Raw genomic sequence first — 19,679 nt, 5'->3', positions numbered from 1 at the left:
GTTATGTGATTTGTATATTGCAGGTTATTAATGAGTCTTCCTCCAATCCTGATCCCCTGTTCTTCAAATAGTCCTACTTCTTGAATTATTTGCTCAACATATAAGTTGAATAAGTATGGTGAATAAACACAACTGTAACAAACCATTTCTGATATTCGACCATTCAGTCTCCCCCTTTTCTGTCCAAATGACCATCTCTTAGTCTAGTTACACAATTTTACATGGACACATTTAAGTGTTTCAGCATTCCTGTTTTCTTAATGTCATCCATAATTTGTTGTGATCCATGTTTCTTTAAATCGTCAATAAAATACTGTTCATCTCTGTTTTCAGCCAAGCCTCATCAGACATCAACAAGGATATCTCTTATTCAAGTACAGCTTCCAAATATATTTTGGATTTCTGATAATTTCTTGCACACAGCATTAGTTGGCATCAATTTAATCACCTGTTCGATTGTATTTTTCACCACTAAATGGTGAACTTCCTGTTTAAAAGAACATGCCTATCTTATTCATAGTGCATAGAACTTTGAAGGATTCTCAAAAGTTGTTTGTTGCATGAGCAAATAAATGACTGAGTATATTGTTATTCTTAAACCCAAAATTTGCATTCCCTGTGATTATTTGGGAAATAATTACAGGAAGCACAGGTGAAGAAGTTAGAAATGGAAAGCAGAAAAATGAAATAAGTCAGCAAACAAACAGAATCCAATTATGTTGGCAACTTCTGAGGAACCAAGGGGAATGCGCTACAGATGTGCCCATGTCCAGGGGCCTCATATTCCCTCAGCTGATGAGTTGTCGTGGTTGCAGAGTAAAGCAAAACCCCCCTCAAAACAAAAGCAAAAGGGCCTCAGTGCCTAGAGCTCAAAGGTGCTGCATGAATGGTTGCCTTTTACTGTAGCTGAAGGTGAACTTGGAGGTGAATCAAAGTAATATGTGGCAAGGTAGTCAACAGAATCTGCTATACTTTCCGGTAAAAATGTAAATACTAGTGAAGTTCTTAAATTAAGCAATTTATACAAAAATCATTTCAAACATGAAAATAGTTTCAAGATAAGACAGCCATAATTTCACAGCTTAAAAAAATAATTCGATTTTCTTCTGTAAGGCTCTGACAAAATTATTCTATTTTCAAAAGTGAAAAAAGTAAAGATAAATAGAAACTACCTAAAGAAATGTGTACTCATAGTGATTGAAGTTGCTAGTGAGTTTACCGTTTTTAATAATTACATCATCCTTTATTACTGCAATCTTAACAGGATTTAGAATCTACGTCTTTCGTTGGTACAAAAAGTTTAAAGTACTTTCAAAGGAGCGTGTGTTTGCTAATGTTCATAATTAGTCAATATTCGTTATTTCAGATCTCAGTGAGTATTTATGATTGCCATTATGAATGCCTTTATACAAGATCAAGTTTGTTAATATCTCTCTAGTATGGTAGTTTTAATTGGCAATTTTTCTCATAACCAGTAAACATAGGTAAGAAATCTCATTTACATGTAATTCAATTATTTTCAAAAATCAATCTCATATATAACTGCTCGAACAATTATTTTTAAAAATTAGAGTTTAGAAACATTTATATTTATCCTTTTAGCAAATTCAGAGGTGTAAACAACTGTCATTTTCACAAATTTCTAGTGAGAGCATAAAATAGTAATTTAGAAAGCTATTAAGGTTTGGAGCTATTTTTATATTCAGGCTGCTTATAGGTTGTCTTCAGAAAATCCAGAGTTAGCTAGCAAATCAAGTCTATATAAACTACTTTAAAAACTCTCTCTTCACCATACATCTTCTTTTGGCAACACTAGGATGTGTCTTCCCTGCACATGAAAACTCAGTGCTCCATAATAATCCACCTTAGCCTCCTTTCACGTGGATTTTAGTATCATCCTATCAACTCGCACAACTTTTTACTCAAGTTCCCTAATGTCTCTACATGAATAAGCCAAAGGGCACATTCTCTGTCATCTGAATTGACCAATAATCAAATTTGAAAAACTTGATTTTCTTTCTCCTTGAAATAGCTCCATGACATCTATAGAGGAGTAATATCTTCTCTTGGTTTCTCGCTCTAAAACAACACACACACACACACACACACACACACACACACACACACACACACCTTACAACCATCTAGTCAATTCTGACTCATAATGACCCTAAAGGACAGTGTATAAATGCCTTTAGGGGTTCTGGTTTTCAGATGGTTTCCAACTGCTGAACTTGTGGTTAGCAGGTGAAAGCATCCCCCACTACAACACTAGCACAATGGAACCTTTTTCTTAGTCTACTGCTACATATCATGTATCTTAGTTTTTTAGTGTCAATGTAATAAAAACACCAGATGTGAGTGACTTTTAGGAGCCCTTGTGACAGTGGGTTATGTGTTGGGCTCCTAATCACAAGCTTGTCAGTTTGAAACCACTTTCACAGGGACCATGATTTTCTGCCCTATAGGGTTTCTGTGAGTCAGCATCAACCTGATGGCGATGAGTTTCAGTTGAAAGGTGGCTCTTGGTAACAAAAAAGATTGTTTTCTCACAGTCATGGATCTGAAAATTCCAATCAGGGCAGAAGCTGTGTCAATCCCTTCTTTGAGTTGCCCTCCTAGGTTCTGAGGGTGAACCTTGGGTTTCTTTGGTTGTACATAATTCTCACATGTTGTGTGCAACACAACTGCAGGTGTGAGTAACCAAACCAAACTTGCTGCCACTGAGTCATTGACGACTCATTATGAACCCATAAGTCAGGGTGGAATTTGCCCATGAGTTTCTGAGCCTGAAGGCATAGAAAACCTCGTTTATCCTGTGGAGCCGCAGCTGGTGGATTTGAATGATTGACATTGCACTTCAAAGCCCAAAAAGCAGCCACTAGGTCACCAGGTAGAGGGTTTACAATTTCAATTTATAATTTTAAAAAATCATTTTATTGGGGGCTCATACAATTCTTATCACAACCCATACATGCATCCATTGTGTCAAGTACATTTGTTGCCCTCATAATTCTCAAAACAGTTGCCTTCTATTTGAGACCTTAATATCAGCTCCTCATTCGCCCCCCTCCGTCCTCACTATACCCTCCCTCATGAATCCTTCAAAATTCATAAATTATTGTTATGTCATATATTACACTGTATGACATCTTCCCTTACCCCCTTTTCTGTTGTCCATCCCCCAGGTAGGAGGTTATACGTAGATTCTTGTAATCAGTTCCCTCTTTCCACCTTGCATTCCCTCCACCCTCAAGGCATCACCACTCTCTCCACTCGTCCTGAAGGGGTCATCTGTCCTGGATTCCCTGTGTTTCCAGTTGCTATCTATATCAATGTACATCCTCTGGTCTAGCCGGATTTGTAAGGTAGAATTGGGATCATGATAGTGGGGGGAGGGGGAAGCATTTAAGAACTAGAGGAAAGTTCTATGTTTCATCATTGCTACACTGCACCCTGACTGGCTCATCTCCTCCCCACAACCTTTCTGTAAGGGGGCGTCCAGTTGCCTACTGATGGGCTGTGAGTTTCCACTCTGCTCTCACCCTTATTTACAATAATATGATTTTTGGTTCTTTTATGCCTGATACCTGATCCCTTCTACACCTCATGGTCATATAGGCTGGTGTACTTCTTCCATGTGGGCTTTGTTGCTTCTGAGCTAGATGGCCTTTTGTTTATCTTCAAACCTTTAAGATGCCAGATGCTATATTTTTTGGTAGCCGAGCACCATCTGCTTTCTTCACCACATTCACTTATGTACACATCATTTGTCTTCAGTGATCATATCAGAAAGATGGGCTCGATCTATAAATCCCTAATATTCCATCCTTTGACCTACATGAATTTATATCCTTACCCTCCACACAATACATTTACTCTTATCATAATTTAATCTTGATTTTCAGATGATTTATAATGAAATTAATAAGAAAATAAACCTTAATGTTCTAGATCTGGATACACTCCTTTCAAAACTTTGTATTTGATTCTGTAATTATATCTTCATACTAATAAACAAAACAAAAAAATCGTGAAGCACTACCCAAACTGGCTTCTTTCTCATCAAAAACTTCATCAGTACTTGATAGACCATGACTTTAGATGTCAACCTTATTATTGATGACTCTCAAATATATTTTCAATATACATGTCCAGTTTGGACCTCTATGCTAAATATCAGAATAAAAATAAAATGTTCTATTCAATATCTCAAACTCAACATCTCCAAAATTAAACTTGATTTTATATCTAGGCCTACTCCTCCAATAATACTCTCATTATAATAAGTAAATGAAAACTTCAGTCTTCAATTTTCAAATAAAAAATGTGGAATCACCATTAAAATATATCCTGTTTTCTCCACCTCTGATTGGTAATTCTGCCAGTTTTGTATTTCACATCACAACTTGCATCTTTTGCTTCATACCACCTCAGCCTTACTAACCTAGTTGATCAACTTCAATTAACAGTTAGGTCACTGATGTTCTTTCTTTTTTTTATTCGAATTATATTTTGAAGCCACTACGCATAGTTATCTTTTCAAATAATAAATAAGATCACGTCACATTTTTCTCTTGCTGTGTCATCAGTTTTCAACTTTCCTTAGAGCAAAATTCAAAAACACTTTACAGCAGCTCACAGTCTCAATGTCCTGCTTATTGGTTTTCTAGTTCTCCTTTCTAGGAAATGTGTTTCCTCTGATAAGTTTATCTAAAAACTTTGCCCTGGAATTCCTGGTGTCCGGTTTCACCTTATCAAAGGATATCACTCTGATGTTTTGTATAAAAATAATTGGAACTAAAAATCTCACTACCATAAAAGAGTGTCCCCATCTTCACATTACTCTATTTTTGCCACAGAAACGATATGCACTTGCCATTGTAGATTTACGTGTTTATTCATTTTTGTATCCCGCTATCAAAATAGAAATTCCATATGCACAAGTACTGAATTAATAGCTTATGGTTTGTACTATGCATGTGTGCATGCATGTGTGTATATATGAGGGTAAGCCCAAATCCTTTACTGCAAAATTATGGAAAGCTTCACTTAACACAAATTATTAAATATAAAGCTATTGTTTCTAGATATACTGTTCAACTATGTCTATACATTTCTCCAGAGAGCATTTCCATCTCTGTAACCCTCCTTCCAAAGAATGCTTTCTCTTCCTTTTACACCATATATAAAAATGGCAGTTTTAGCATCCTTGCAAATTCAAATCATATTCCTTTTCAATATCCTTTGAACTTTTCGAGACAAAAAGGAGCCTGCAGGAACAAGACGAGGTCCATGGGGTGAATGGAATAAGGTTTCCCAACGAAATTCTCATAGGACAGCCCTTACTAACCTTAAAGAATGAACAGCGATGGGAACAAATTCTCAGCGAAGATTTCATAAACATGTTATTACCAATGAAGTTTTCTATTTTCTTAAACTTTTCATCACTAGTCCCCATGATTACACTGTGTCCATTGAGAAAAAAAATGGTCACCCTAATTTTCTGAATTGAACTTTCTGCCTTGAATTTAATGGCACCATTGAGAAGTCACTCTTGTTTGAACTTTTTTTGGTGAAGGTTCCCTGAGGAGATAGAGACAAGTGTATCACCAAGATGAGGGGACACACTGTCACCATGAGTTCTAGGCTTCAAACATTACAGCTAGCAGAAGTCAGGCAAAGTGTGGGTTAATGCATCCTTTTAAAGTTTACTTATTTTCTGCAATGGATTATTCCAAACATCTAGCTTATTAAGCTAATTGATTAATAAATATTTAATGCTTAGTGTTCATTTTATAACTATAGAAATATAATCCTAATTAGTAGCATACAATCATTTTAAACATGAGCTCATTTTAAAATTTTTGATACGGTTCCTAAGTATGACTTCCATTTACCTTTTCATGGCATACACAGCATCACACCTATTTCTTCTTTTTCTTGTAATTAACGTTTGTGGAAGGTGAATTGAAATTTTTACTTAAATCACATGTATATGTGTAAAAATATTCTTACCTCATATGCAGCAAAGTTCTCTTATGGAGCAAATCATTTTCAATTTCTGTGGAAATTTCTTTGTTTTTAATTTCATTTTGCATGTTTAAATCCAAGGTCATCAGAAGATAGCTTCATAAAGTTTAGTTCCCTTTGCTTCCCCTCTCACCATGCCAGATAGCTGTTGGAAATTGCAAGGTTCTTTTGCTACTTTTTCTTTCATTCGGCTATTTAGTGTGTAGCTTAATGGAACACTTAACCAAAACAATTTAGAACCCACTGCCATCTGGTCTATTCTGACGCGCTTATATGGAGTTCCTGAGGCTGTAAATGTCTCAGAGAGCAGATGGTTTCATCTTGCTACAGCAGAGGGACTGGTGGGTTTGACCCACAGATCTTTAGGTTAGCAGACCAATGCTTATATGACAGTGTCACCAGGGAAGGCACCTTTGATTATGTAAAACAGTTGTTTCTCATTTCCACATGGAAACCTGTGTGTTATAACTGAGTGCCAGTATTATTTTTTCAAAATATGGTATCCTTTCCCTAGGATTGTTGCAATAAACTATCGAAAGCAAGATAACTTAAAATAACAGAAATATATTCTCTCCGAGTTACTGACACCAGAAAACTGAAATTCAGGTGTCAGTATATCTACTACCTGGTGTAAATTCTGAGGGCTAATCCTCTCCTGCCTGCTTCCCAGTTCCTGTTGGTTCTGCACAATCTGCAGGGTCCCTCCGTTTTCAGTGGAGTCATTTCAATAGGCCTGTCTTCACATGGCTTCCCTCATATTTTCTGATGTTTCTCCTCATCTTCGAAGGACATTTTCTATTGGTTTAAAGTCTTACTTCATTATTCCACAACCCTTTCATCTGGCAATTCTCAACTTAATTGCACTTGCAATGATTTTTTTTTCTAAATGAGGCTACAGTTATAGATACTGAGGTTAGAACATGGACAAACACTCGTAATTGTCACAACTGAACACACTAGAATGTGTATGAAGGAGACCTCTCAGTGCCCAACAAAAAAATTGGTGATTAGAACAAAACCAGCATCATGATAAAAGAGAAGAGGTAGATTTATGCTCACGTAATGATTTTGCCCAAGTAAAATTATCTATGAAAATTATCTCTTCATACTTACCTGGCAGGGGTGATACCATGATCACGAAGGTGGTTTTCCCAGGGCGAGGCTTATCCATTGCACTCCGGATGTGCTGACCCCTGCGATTTCCCCAAATGTGGGAAACTTGACTGCATAATTTGTGGTAGTGGGGGACTGCGTTCGCGCTCTCCCCTGATAAAAAAAAAAAAAGAAAATTATCTCTTCATTCAGTCATCATGAGTCACATTTGAGGCGACAGAAAAAAATAGCAACTACTATTAATATTAATACACGTTCCACAAATAATAGCTCCAGATAATCCCATCAGCTTGTTCACAGGTCTATCCTTTCAGAGGAACAAATATGAAAGCAGTTCATTTATAAAATAAAATTCTCCATTGATCTTTTCCTAGCTTCCATTGTTTCCTCTTAACTTAAAGGCATACATGTTTTATAAGTAGACATAGCTAAAAACATATATGCATAAGGAACTTTAGTATGGACACAAAATTCTTAGTGATTGATATGGAATCTTATACACAGGTAGACTTTACTGAGTTATGACAAACCACAGTTAAGATGATCCACAGTTGTAGTTGTTTTGAACTTAGACATAAACAAGTGTTTAATTGGAGAAGCAGCAGGGCTACTGCAGAAAATTTCCAAGATGAGCTAGGTAATATTCTATAAGATGAAAAATATCTACCAGACTAGCTTTTCCACATGGACATGACAATGCAGGCTTGTTTTGGAGAAGGTAACCAACCTGGATTCAAGTTATTTAAAGATGGAAGAACCATGCTGCTAGGTGGAGAAAAGTTTGCTGGATTTAAATGAAAGCGCTGTTTGTTTATCAGACTGAAAGTCCTCAAGCATTCACAAATATTGACAAGAATAAGCTAATGGTTGACTACAGAAGTAAATCTAAGGCCTAGATTATGAATTTCTTTTGATTTCTCAAAATTGTTTTCATCTTTGACTGTTTAGATCCTCCCTTAAAAAAGCATTCATTTCAAAATAATGGTGCTGCATTGTAAGGCCCAGTATAACTTCATCACATAGATGGTGTAAATCAAGATTCAAGAGTGGTGTATTGACCTCCCAATGTGACAGCTCTACCGTCTATGGCTCAAGGTACGCTGGACACTTCCAGGGTTAATGCAAGGCTATTTATGTTTACTTAGTCAGCAGTTGCTACAGATAGAGGTACAGTACCATGATATTTCTGAAAGAAAGATAATATTCTTCAGTGTGTGTTGAACAGTGCATCTTCCTGAGAGGAAGTTATGGCAAAATATGTCAGGGGAAAATTCTGGATTATGTGAACAAATTTATTCAAATATTATTTTAAGGATAATAAAATAGAATAGACTGGTGAAAAAAATGGTGCACAGGGTAAGAACACCTAATTTTGAACTTGATATAGTAATGTAGAACAGTTCACAAATACAAAAGAAGGGAAATTGACAGATAGGCTTAATGAATTCTTAAAAAAATCATTTTATTTGGGGCTCATACAATTCTTATCACATTCCATATATCCATCCATTGTGTCAAGCACATTTGTATTTTTCTTGCCATCATCATTCTCAAAAAAATTTCCTTCTACTTGAGCCCTTGACACCAGCTCCTCATTTTCTCCCTTCCCTCCCCCGCCCATGAACCCTTGATAATTTACAAATTATTATTTTGTTATCCCTTACACTCTCTGACGTCTCCCTTCACCCACTTTTCTGTTGTCCATCCCCAGGGAAGAGATTTTATGTAAGTCCATGTAATCGGTTGCCCCTTTCTTTTTCTTTTTTTTAAAATCTTTTTTTTAGAGGCTCATTCAACTCTTATCACAATCCATACATACATCCATTGTGTAAAGCACATTTGTACATTCATTGCCCTCATCATTCTCAAAAGGTTTGCTCTCCACCCAAGCACCTGGGATCAGGTCTTCATTTTTTCACCTCCCTCCCGGCTCCCCTCTCCTTCATGAGCACTTGATAATTTATAAATTATTATTTTGTCATATCTTGCCCTGTCCGGCAACTCCCTTCACCCCCTTTTCTGTTGTCCGTCCCCCAGGGAGGAGGTCACATGTAGATCCTTGTATTGGTTCCCTCTTTCTAACCCAATCACCCTCTACCCTCCCAGTATCGCCCCTCACACCCCTGGTCCTGAAGGTATCATCCGCCCTGGATTCCCTGTGCCTCCAGCTCCTATCTGCACCAGTGTACAACCTCTGCTCTATCCAGACTTGCAAGGTAGAATTCGGATCATGATAGTTGGGGGGAGGAAGCATTTAGGAACTGGAAGAAAGCTGTATTTTTCATCGGTGCTAAATCATACCCTGACTGACTCATGTCCTCCCCTAGACCCCTCTGTGAGGGAATCTCCAGTGGCCAACAAATGGGCTTTGGGTCTCCACTCTGCACTTCCCCCTTCATTCACTATGGTAAGATATTTTTTTTCTCTGATGATGCCTTATACCTGATCCCTTCGACACCTCGTGATTGCACAGGCTGCTGTGCTTCTTCCATGTGGGCTTTGTTGCTTAAGAGCTAGATGGCTGCTTATTTACCTTCAAGCCTTTAAGACCCCAGACACTATCTCTTTTGATAGCTGGGCACCATCAGCTTTCTTCGCCACATTTGCTTATACACCTGTTTGTCCTCGGTGATCGTAACATGGAGGTGTGTACTCAATGATATGATTTTTTTGTTCTTTAATGCCTGATAACTGATCCTTCCGAACCACGTGATCACAAAGGCTGGTGTGTTCTTCCATGTGGGCTTTGTTGTTTCTGAGCTAGATGGTCGCTTGTTTATCTTCAAGCCTTTAAGACCCCAGACACTATCTCTTTTTATAGCTGGGCATCATCAGCTTTCTTCACCATATTTGCTTATTCACCTTCTGTGTCTTCAGCAGTTGTGTCGGAAAAGTGAGCATCATAGAATGCCAATTTAAAAAAGAAAATATTGTTGCATTGAGGGGGTACTTGCGTGGAGGCCCAATGTCCTTCTGCTACCTTAACACTAAACCTATAAATATATGCACATAGATCTATTTCCCATCCTCATGTATAAATATATTTGTATATGTACATGTCTTTATCTAGACCTCTGTAAATTCCCTTGGACTGCCAGCTCTTTCCTCTATTTCCTTTGCCTTCCTTCCTGTCCCACTATCATGCTCAACCCCCCCAACCCCCCAGGGTTTCAACAATTCCTCTTACCCTTGATCATGCCCAATCAGGCCTCCCACACCCTCTTCACCACCGATTTGGATCACTTGCTTTTCCCTTGTCCCTGGGTTTATTAATACCACTACCTTTCCCCCCACCTCCCCCTCTCCAATATCCCCACAGAACTGTCAGTCCAGTTGTTTTGTCCTCAAATTGTTCATTCAGCCTATCTTATTTAGACAGACCTGTGGAGATAATAGCATGCACAAAAACAAGACAGAGTAAAACCAAGCAACAATACACAACACAATAACTACAACAAACCAATGACAAAAAAAACAAACAAAACAAAAACAACAAGAAAAGGTTGTAGTTAGTTCAAGGTTTGTTTGTTGGCTTTTACAAGTATTTTCCAGTTCAGTCTTTTGAGGCACCACGCCCTGGCCCCAAAGTCCACCTTCAGCATTCCCTGGGGACCTCACCGCTCCATTCCCTTGCTGTTCTGTTGCACCCTATGAAAGTTTTGCCTCAGTGTGGTGGGATCTGATCGGGTGCAATTCCCATTCTCTGTCTCTGGTGTTGTCCCTTATAGGGCTATGTGTCAGTGAGGGGAGTCATGTCTCTCAGTGGGATCGGCCATATGGTCTCTCTGTCGACTGGCTGCTCTAATTGGGATACAGTGCCGTTCTTTGAAACAAATTCTTCTGAGGGGACGGGCAGATGTCTACTTAGTAGTTGGGGTTTGGGCCGAACCCCCCAGACCTCTTCACTGCTTCCCTACTCCATGCCGGCATGTTGAAATCACATCTTGGAGCACGAGTTGAAGTCTAGTCCCTCTTTCCCTGTGGAGACACACACAATACCCTCCCCTTAGGTGGGTTAGAACCCTGTGCCCAGACTACACTTTTCATTATCATTATTGTTATTATTATTTCCCTTTCCCCACCCCTTTTTACTTTTCTACCACGTGTACCTCTGTATTTGATCTGATCCCTGCCATATTACCTGGTCCTCATCCCAGGAATGTTTGTATACTGTAAATTTTTCCCTATGCCCCTTTGGCCTTTTTTTTTTTTAAAGCTTACTTCAGCAGCCTTGGAAGTCTTTCTATCTTTTAAGTCAATGCTATCTTGAGGTCTGTTTTCTATTTTTTGCCCTCTGGGTGAGGTTGTTCTATGTGGAGGTCTATTTTTTATGTTTTGTGAGTGTTGCTCTTCTGCTCACACTCCACACAGGGTGGAGCTCACCTAGCTGGGTGTGGCAGAGGCTTAGATGCCCTAGGCTAAGGGGAGTGGTCTGGAAGTTAGTGGTAGTGTGTAAGAGACCAAGAAAGAAACAAAGAGGAGAAAAAAAAACAGTTAAAAAGCAAGCCCACTAAGCCTGTAGGGGCGGGTGCTGGGAGATTCCCACCAGTAGAGCTGCAAAGGGTTTAATTCCTGCTTGGAGGCAACAGAGGCAAGCTGTGGCTGTGTTGAGAAGGCGTCTCTGAGCAGCCCTCCAAGGCCGAGGAGAGACAGAGAGGAGGTGGAAACAAGAGCAATAATGTAGCTTAACCCCATCCCTGCCCTTAGAGCTTCAAGGGTCTAGACCCTGCCCCATGGTGGGTGGTGGCAAACTGTGGCTGTGTTTAGCCCAAGCTACCCTACAGGCTCCAAATGATCCCAGCTCAGGCAGATACAGTGGAAGGCCATGGTGAAGCCCCAGCCGGCCTCCACTGAGGTAAGCCAAAAGCCCCTAGTCCCTCAAAACCCTGTTGGTCTGTGCCTCCTTATCTTTATGATGCTCCTCCTGCATTCCAGCACTGTTGAATTTCCCTCTAAGCAAATCTCCTGGGCTGAAATCTGCAGAGTCCCTCTGGTATGTGTTATTCTGTCGCCATCGCCATCTTCCTGGAAATCCTCAGGCTTAATGAATTTTGAAGAGAAAAGATAAGATGAAGAAGAAACAAATAATGAGGAATGAGTAGGAAAGAAGTTGTATTTTTTCAACAATTAAGGAATTCACTGAAGTTTTTGTTTGTTTTTCTAAATGAAATCATGGGCTTCCAACATGGACCCAAATGCTAATCACTTTGCTGACATCAATAGGTAGATTAGAGAAGTAATGAGATGTTAGCACATAAAATATGTTGGAAAAGACAGAAAACTACAACACAAACATCTGTTGTCTCTCACTGTTTTCTGACTGGAAATGCTGTCCCTATTATTAGGAATAATTCTTATAATCGAAAGCCTTCCCCCAAGTGAATTTATTACTGCAATTGACAAACTATCAACATAGTCAAGTTCTACATCACTGGAGTAATTTTTTAGGTATGTGCGTATTAAAACATAAGTGTATATAACATTCTCATGACTTCAGAAACAAATAAAGAACAAATTTATAAAGGCACTAGTCAGAGGAGGCAATATAATAAAAACAACAACAAAAAGAGTTAATCAAGTACTGTCTGCACTCACTTATGATGGTGTGGTAGTTATACAATTTCATGTTAACTTGATAAAAGAGAATAAAGGAGTGGGGCCTAGCCTGTCAATCAGGTTAAAACCTGATCCCTCCTTGTGGGCATGGCCTCATGAGGATTCTGGGACCATTCTCTCTTCTTCACATTCCTGATGACAGTTACGTGGAGCCACACTGATGGCAGCGAGAGCTCTGGAGCTGCTTCTACTGCCACTAGATCCACAAGGTGTACCAACCACAAACCTGTTGTCTTCGTGCCTTCAGCATTATTGCATGTGTTGCATAAATCTGAAGAGGAATTTATAGACAAGTATGGGGCATACGGACTAATATTGGACTTATGGACTTGATCTGAACTGGGTTGAGATGATTTCTAAATATTCAATTACTCTTTTATATAAAAATATCTCTTATACACATGAGAGTCTCTGGGTTTGTTTCTCTAGTCAACCTGAACTAACACAGATGGAATCATAGCAAGGGAACCGAGTCTTGAATCACGGATTACCTGTAATATGTTTCACATCCTACCACAATTGAGAAATATATTAAAATTCATTAGTTCAAGTTTATTTAAATAATAAGCATTTGGTCTTATTCAGGCTTCTCAGTTTAATAAGTACATTATCTACTTTTATTGCCTTTAATTTTTATGCATTTTAAAAATCATATATGAATGAAATCCTATTCTTAGTATTCATATTGTATTACAGTAGAGTCCTACTTATTTAATCCACTGAAGTTCAGTTGATTCTGAACAAAGTAGACCTGTCCTGTTGGGTTTCCAAGGTGGCAATTCTATACAAAAACAGACTGTCACATCTTTCCAACAACTATCTTTTGGTCAGCTTATGGCACTTTATCCACTGTTCCACTAGGGTTCTGTAAGGGTCATAGAGAACCTCAAATACGATTATTATAAAATAATGACTGTAAAATTACATCAGAATTCTTAAATAGCCTTGGCTTGCTGTGCTAAATTTTACTTTGGCAGGTGACTATTTCAGCATAGTCTGTATATAAAAAAGGTACAACTTGATTATAAATTTTAAAATCCATTTTTCTATTATTCTGATTCTACTTTTCAGCAATATCACCTTGATATTATGCACAAAAATATTAAATGCACTGTAGGAAATGAACCTTCTTTTTGTACTTTTAAATAATAGACTTATAACTATTCAGGAGAAACCTTCCCTGAGAATGACCACTTTAAAGCATCTTTCTCCACCATCAGCTAGAGGGAGTTAAATTCATTGTTAGTGATGTCTGGCGAAATTCTGGGAAAGAAGCAGAGCTGAGGAAAACATGCATTCTCCCTAATCCCAGTTAGGGGACCAATTTAAAGTTCACCAATTTCCATACAAATGGCTGTGTTCATTCCTCTGCTTTTGATTATTTGTACACTTGCAAAACAACACATACACACACACGCACACATTTAGGCTCATACACACTGCTTGGATTTCGCTGATGCTCATTATGTCTGCATATGACTGAGATAATGAATGGATGAGTGTTTGTGTGCAATTATATTTGTCTTCATTGGTTTCATATCAGATAGGCATATAATATCAAAGGAATAAACCCTACAGGCATATGATATCAAAAGCAAAATAAACCCTAGTAGTGTAGTGTGTGGATTTAGCCTGCTAACTGAAAGCCTGAATATGCCAGCCACTCGGTGAGAGAAAGGAGAGGTCATTCACTTCCATAACACACTTTCTGCTTCACCTTCTGTTGCTAAGCCACATGGAGCTTTGCTGGTGACAGCCAGAACCCTGGAGCATGGCGAGCCAAGCCAGCGCCAAGATGCTTCCACACGACTTTTCACCCACGGGCCTGTGATCTTCCTGTTTTGGGCATTATTGCCTGTGCTGCATAAGTCTGTAGAAGAATTTATGAACTAGTATCAGACATAGGAGCTAATATCAGACTGATGGACTTGATCTGGACTGGGTCGGGATGTTTTCTTAATACACAATTATTCTTGGATATAAGATTCTCTCTTACCCACATATAAATGTCCCTCAATTTGTTTCTCTAGTCAACCCGATCTAAGACACTAAGAAACACATAGGATACTTTCTCATTAAAGGAAAATTTCCTGGAAATTCTGTGGACTATAGTAAATTTAGGTCATTCATAATTAAAAATTTAGTTCTTGTAAAAGTGTGATCACAGATAACATGACTCCATTGCTTGGTAGTGCTTGATACAGCAATGCCATATGTAGTGGACCAAAAACCATTGTTTTGCATTAAAACTTTGATGCTTATTCACCTACATATTGAACATTTAATTTTTATCCAATCCTTATTTTTCCATCTTATAGTCTTATAATCAAAGCAATATATATTTTTTGCACTAAAGAGATTTTCTGAACTTCTTTCCCATTCTCATTAATGAGGAGTCTTTTAAATTATTCCCATAGACTATCACAACTAAAATTAACCAATTTAATTGTATGCAGATCTGTTTAAATCACATCAAGTAGAATGTGCAATTGATACCACAGTTTCCAAGCATTCGTTTCAACATGAACTTCTTAACATCATTTCCCTTTTACCCCATCTACACCACTGCATCCCCTCCCCTTCAAATCCTTTATTCTACTTGTTGTCCCTATTGGTTCATCAATCCTGGGTTTCATATATGGAAAATTGGAAAAAAGCATGTAACAGGTTTAAGAAGGTGACCTCCATTGACATAACACTTCTTAGATATACTCAAAAATGAACAAACAGAAAACAATACAAACAAAAAATACAGAACATTTTGAAAACCAGGTGAGATCCAGCTCGCTTCATAGGAGGGGGTCTACTGACAAAGTTTTAACTGGTCGGGTCAGACTGATGTATCTTTTAAGATTTTAATTGTCAAACTGAAAGGCAGGCTGAAGAAAAGTATAAAATGACATATAAAATCATATAAATAAAACTAGTTATACAAAAATAATATCATGATGCTGGATAATGAATATTTTTAAATATAGGTTTGTTTTATATCTCAAGAAATAAAATTAGGACAACTATGTAGCATACAAAGAAATATTTTTGTGAATAATGAAAAACAAAAGTTACTTTCTAGCTATATATGTTTAAAAATAGAATTTATTTAAAAATGGAATTTATGACAGATTGAGTATTTGATTATTAGATGTTCTAAAACAGAAGCACACTAGCACTATGTACAAACCACCAAAATGAAATGAAACAAAAGAAAAGCTACAGTCAAACAACCATAGTTGGGAATTAAACAGAAGTTAGAAGTTTTCTGACTTCCTGGTCTACCAAATCAATATTCAATTGTCAGTCATTCTGCCTATCACAACTTTGCTCACTAATATTATCTTCAAAATAGATAAGTCAAAATAATTTGATATTCAGTTCGCTATAGTTAAATATATATAATCTCCATTTTTCCAATAATTATTTGTACCCAAAATATTAAAGAACAAAATACATTTAATTTTATCATATAGCAGTTGAATTATAAAAATAGAGATGCCTTGAAACTCTTTAGCAAGGGCATAGGGATAAGTAGAGTTATAGTAAATCTCAGATTCAGCGTCCATCATACAAAATAAGACAATATATAGTAATTTTTTTGATGGAGGCCTCATTGCATAGCAAGTTGTGAGTTGGGCTGCTAACTGCAAAATTGGCAGTTCAAAACCACCAGGCTCTCCATGAGAGAGAGAGAGATGAGGCTGTCTGTTGTAAAAATGTATGGTCTAAAAAAGCAACAATTCTACTCTGTTGTAAAGGGTCACTATGAGTCAGAATTGGCACCATGATAATGAGTTTGAGATTAAAATGTAAGCACAGCTCATTTATACTGTAGTGGCTTTAAGTTTGCCATGTTGCTGAAAATCATGCCACTAATATTTACAATACCAGCAGGGTCATCCATGGTTGGCAGATTTCAGCAGAGCTTCCAGACTAAAAGAGACCAGCGCAAAAGGAGCAGGCAGGGAAAACCCTGCACATATCAGGAGACCCTGTTTTGCTATGATGCTAGAAGATGAATCAGGTTGGAAGACATTCAAAATATACTTGGGTATCTCTACTCTCACCACTGATCCTGAAGGGATCATCTGTTCTGGATTTCATAGAGGTGGGGTAGAAAGGGGGAACCGATTACAATGATCTACATATAATGTCCTCCCTGGGGGATGGACAACAGAAAAGTGGGTGAAGGGGAATGTCAGACACTATAAGACATGACAAAATAATAATAACTTATAAATTATGAAGGGTTCATGGGGGGGGATGAGGAGCTGATACCAAGGGTTCAAGTAGAAAGCAAAGGTTTTGAGAATAATGATGGCAACAAATGTATAGATGTCCTTGACACAGTGGATGGATGTATGGATTGTGATAAGAGTTGTATGAGCCCCCAATAAAATGATTTCAAAACATATATATACTTGGGAAAGAGCTGCGTACTCACAATGGAGTGAACCCAGTGACACAGGCAGAGCAGAGTCCTCTGGTTCTTCATCTGCTGCTGTGGCACAACTGAAAATGAAAAGAAACAACTGTAAGTCTATACTGATAATGGAACATAGAAGCCTTGAACTATAAATCTATGTAAATTGAAATTTTCCAAAATTGAAGTGAATGCATAAAGATTAATGCTATTGTGTTCGTGAGCTGAAATGAACTGAATTTAACTATTTGGAATCAAATTGTCATACGATATCTTATGTTAGGAATGACATTTTAAAAGATTGATGTTGCATTCATCCTGGATGAAAAATTAAAATGAAATGGTTTTGATCTATCCTGAAGTACAAAGTGGTCAGTGAGAAATGTTACCAACTCCTATATTTTGAAATTGATCAAACATGTAATCAAAATGCATTGATAATAGCTAGTGATTGGAATATGAGAATTGGAAATAAAGGGAATTGGAAGAGTACTTAAAATATTATTTGGGTGACAGAAACAATTTGGTGATCATATGATAGATTTTGACAAGACCAACCATTTGTTTATTGCAAACACCTTTCACAACAACATAAACAGATAATATACATGAATCTCAACAGAATTTAAACTGACAACATTTAAACTGACAACAGAGATAGTGGAAAAGTTCAATTTCAGACCAAGGCTGACTGTGGCATAACTCATCATGCTTATGTTCAAGTTCAAATTGAGGGTGAAAAATTAAAACAAATCCACAAAATTATGATTTTGAGCATATCCCACCTGAAGTTAGGAGGCCATCTCAAAAACATAATTTAATTACTGGATGCAAATGACTTAATATTTCAGGCACTCAGGAGTAAATATCTATGACTAGACATCCGCAATGAAGAAAGTAAAAGGCAATTTAAAGGCAGGGGAAAACAGTAGAACAAAATGGATGCCAAAGGAAATGAAATTATGAAGTAAAAGAGATGAACAGAAAAATGTAAAGAAGCTCAAGAAGACAAAGTTTCAATATGTAAAAAGACTTGAAATTAGACAACCAAAATAGAAGAACCCCTATAGCATTTTTCAACCTGAGAGAACTGAAGAAAAATCCCATTAGTGAATTGCAAGATGGAAGGAGTCTGTGGGCCTGATGCTGAGGGAAACTGGAAGCAGCTGAAGAAGACGGAGGGAAGATAGAGGCCTTGTACCAATAAGCATTGGCCAACAGTCAACCAACGAGGAGTTAGCAAGTAACGACGAACCAATGATACTGACGGGAAAGTTGAAGCTGCACCGAATGCATCGGAGAAAAATGAAACTCCATGATTTGATGGAAAACCAATTCAAGTGTTTAACAAACGAATACTGTGCTGGAGGCACTCACTCATCTACACCAAACAATTGGAAGGCAAGGACTAGAAGGATCCGTATTTGAGTCAATTGCAAAGAAAGACAAGCCATCATAATGGGGAATTTGTCAAGCAGTCTAGTTAATACCACATGCAAGTATAAGATTGCTGAAAATATTGAAGAAATGCTTCAATAGGACACAGATAAGAACAGCTAGAAATGCAATGAGGGATAATATCACTGATATCTAATGTATCTTTGCTAAAAGAAGATAATCCCAGAAAGAGCTTTATCTGTGCTGCAATGACTATAAAAAGTATTTAACTGTGTGTCTCATATCAAAATTGTAATAACATTATGAAAAATTGGAATTTCAGAACCTACTCATAGAGTGAGAAGCAGATGTTGGAACAAGAGCAAAGGTAGACTATGCAGTTTAAGATCAGGAAAGTTGTAAGTGAGAGCTATATGTTTTCACCATATTTATTCAGGATGCACAACAAGCAAATAATCCCAGAAACAAGACCATATAAATAGGAACCAAGACAAAAGGAAGAACCAAGACAAAAGGAAGGCTCAACAATAATCTGCAATTTTCAGAGGACACAACGTTGTCACTGAAAGATTTGTTTTAAGCAATTACTGATGAAAATCAGCGGCCTTCAATATGGCTCACACTTCAATATAAAGAGAACTAATATCTTCCCAATTGTGCCAGTAAACAACTTTACAATGAACAGGAAAAAGACTGAACCTGTCAAAGATTTCCTTTTACTTAGATTCACAGTCAATGCACATAGAAGCAACCGTTAAGAAATTAAACAAATCTGTTGCCCAAAGTTTCTTTCAAGTGCTGAAGAGCAAATATATCCCTGGGAGATGAAAGTAAGTCTTCTCCCCAGGTCTATGGGGTCACTATGAGTCAACAATTGCTGGTGGCAGTGCGTTTGAGAGTTTGTCACAATCCAAGTCATGGTATTTTCAGCTGACGCACATGCATGTAAATGCTGGGAAATAAATAAAGATCGCAGAATCATGCATGCATTTGAATTATACTTTTTTTCAAATACTATTAAAATTACCATGACTTCCAGAAGAACAAGCATGCGTGTCTTCAAGGGACTGCAGTCCGACTGCTGCTTGAAAACGAGCGTCTT

At 37.6% G+C, this 19,679-nt stretch overlaps 1 non-coding gene across 1 annotated transcript; it reads left to right on the top strand.

Moving 5' to 3' along the window:
• The first annotated feature begins 7,138 nt into the window (after positions 1-7,138).
• LOC142449532 (U1 spliceosomal RNA) lies at positions 7,139-7,302 on the top strand. The gene has a single exon (XR_012784684.1). It is a non-coding gene; the product is annotated as a U1 spliceosomal RNA (small nuclear RNA).
• The last annotated feature ends 12,377 nt before the right edge of the window (positions 7,303-19,679 follow it).

Source organism: Tenrec ecaudatus, chromosome 5 (genome assembly GCF_050624435.1).
Source record: "Tenrec ecaudatus isolate mTenEca1 chromosome 5, mTenEca1.hap1, whole genome shotgun sequence".
Taxonomy (NCBI): Eukaryota; Metazoa; Chordata; class Mammalia; order Afrosoricida; family Tenrecidae; genus Tenrec; species Tenrec ecaudatus.
This window is presented reverse-complemented; position numbering and strand designations above follow the sequence as displayed.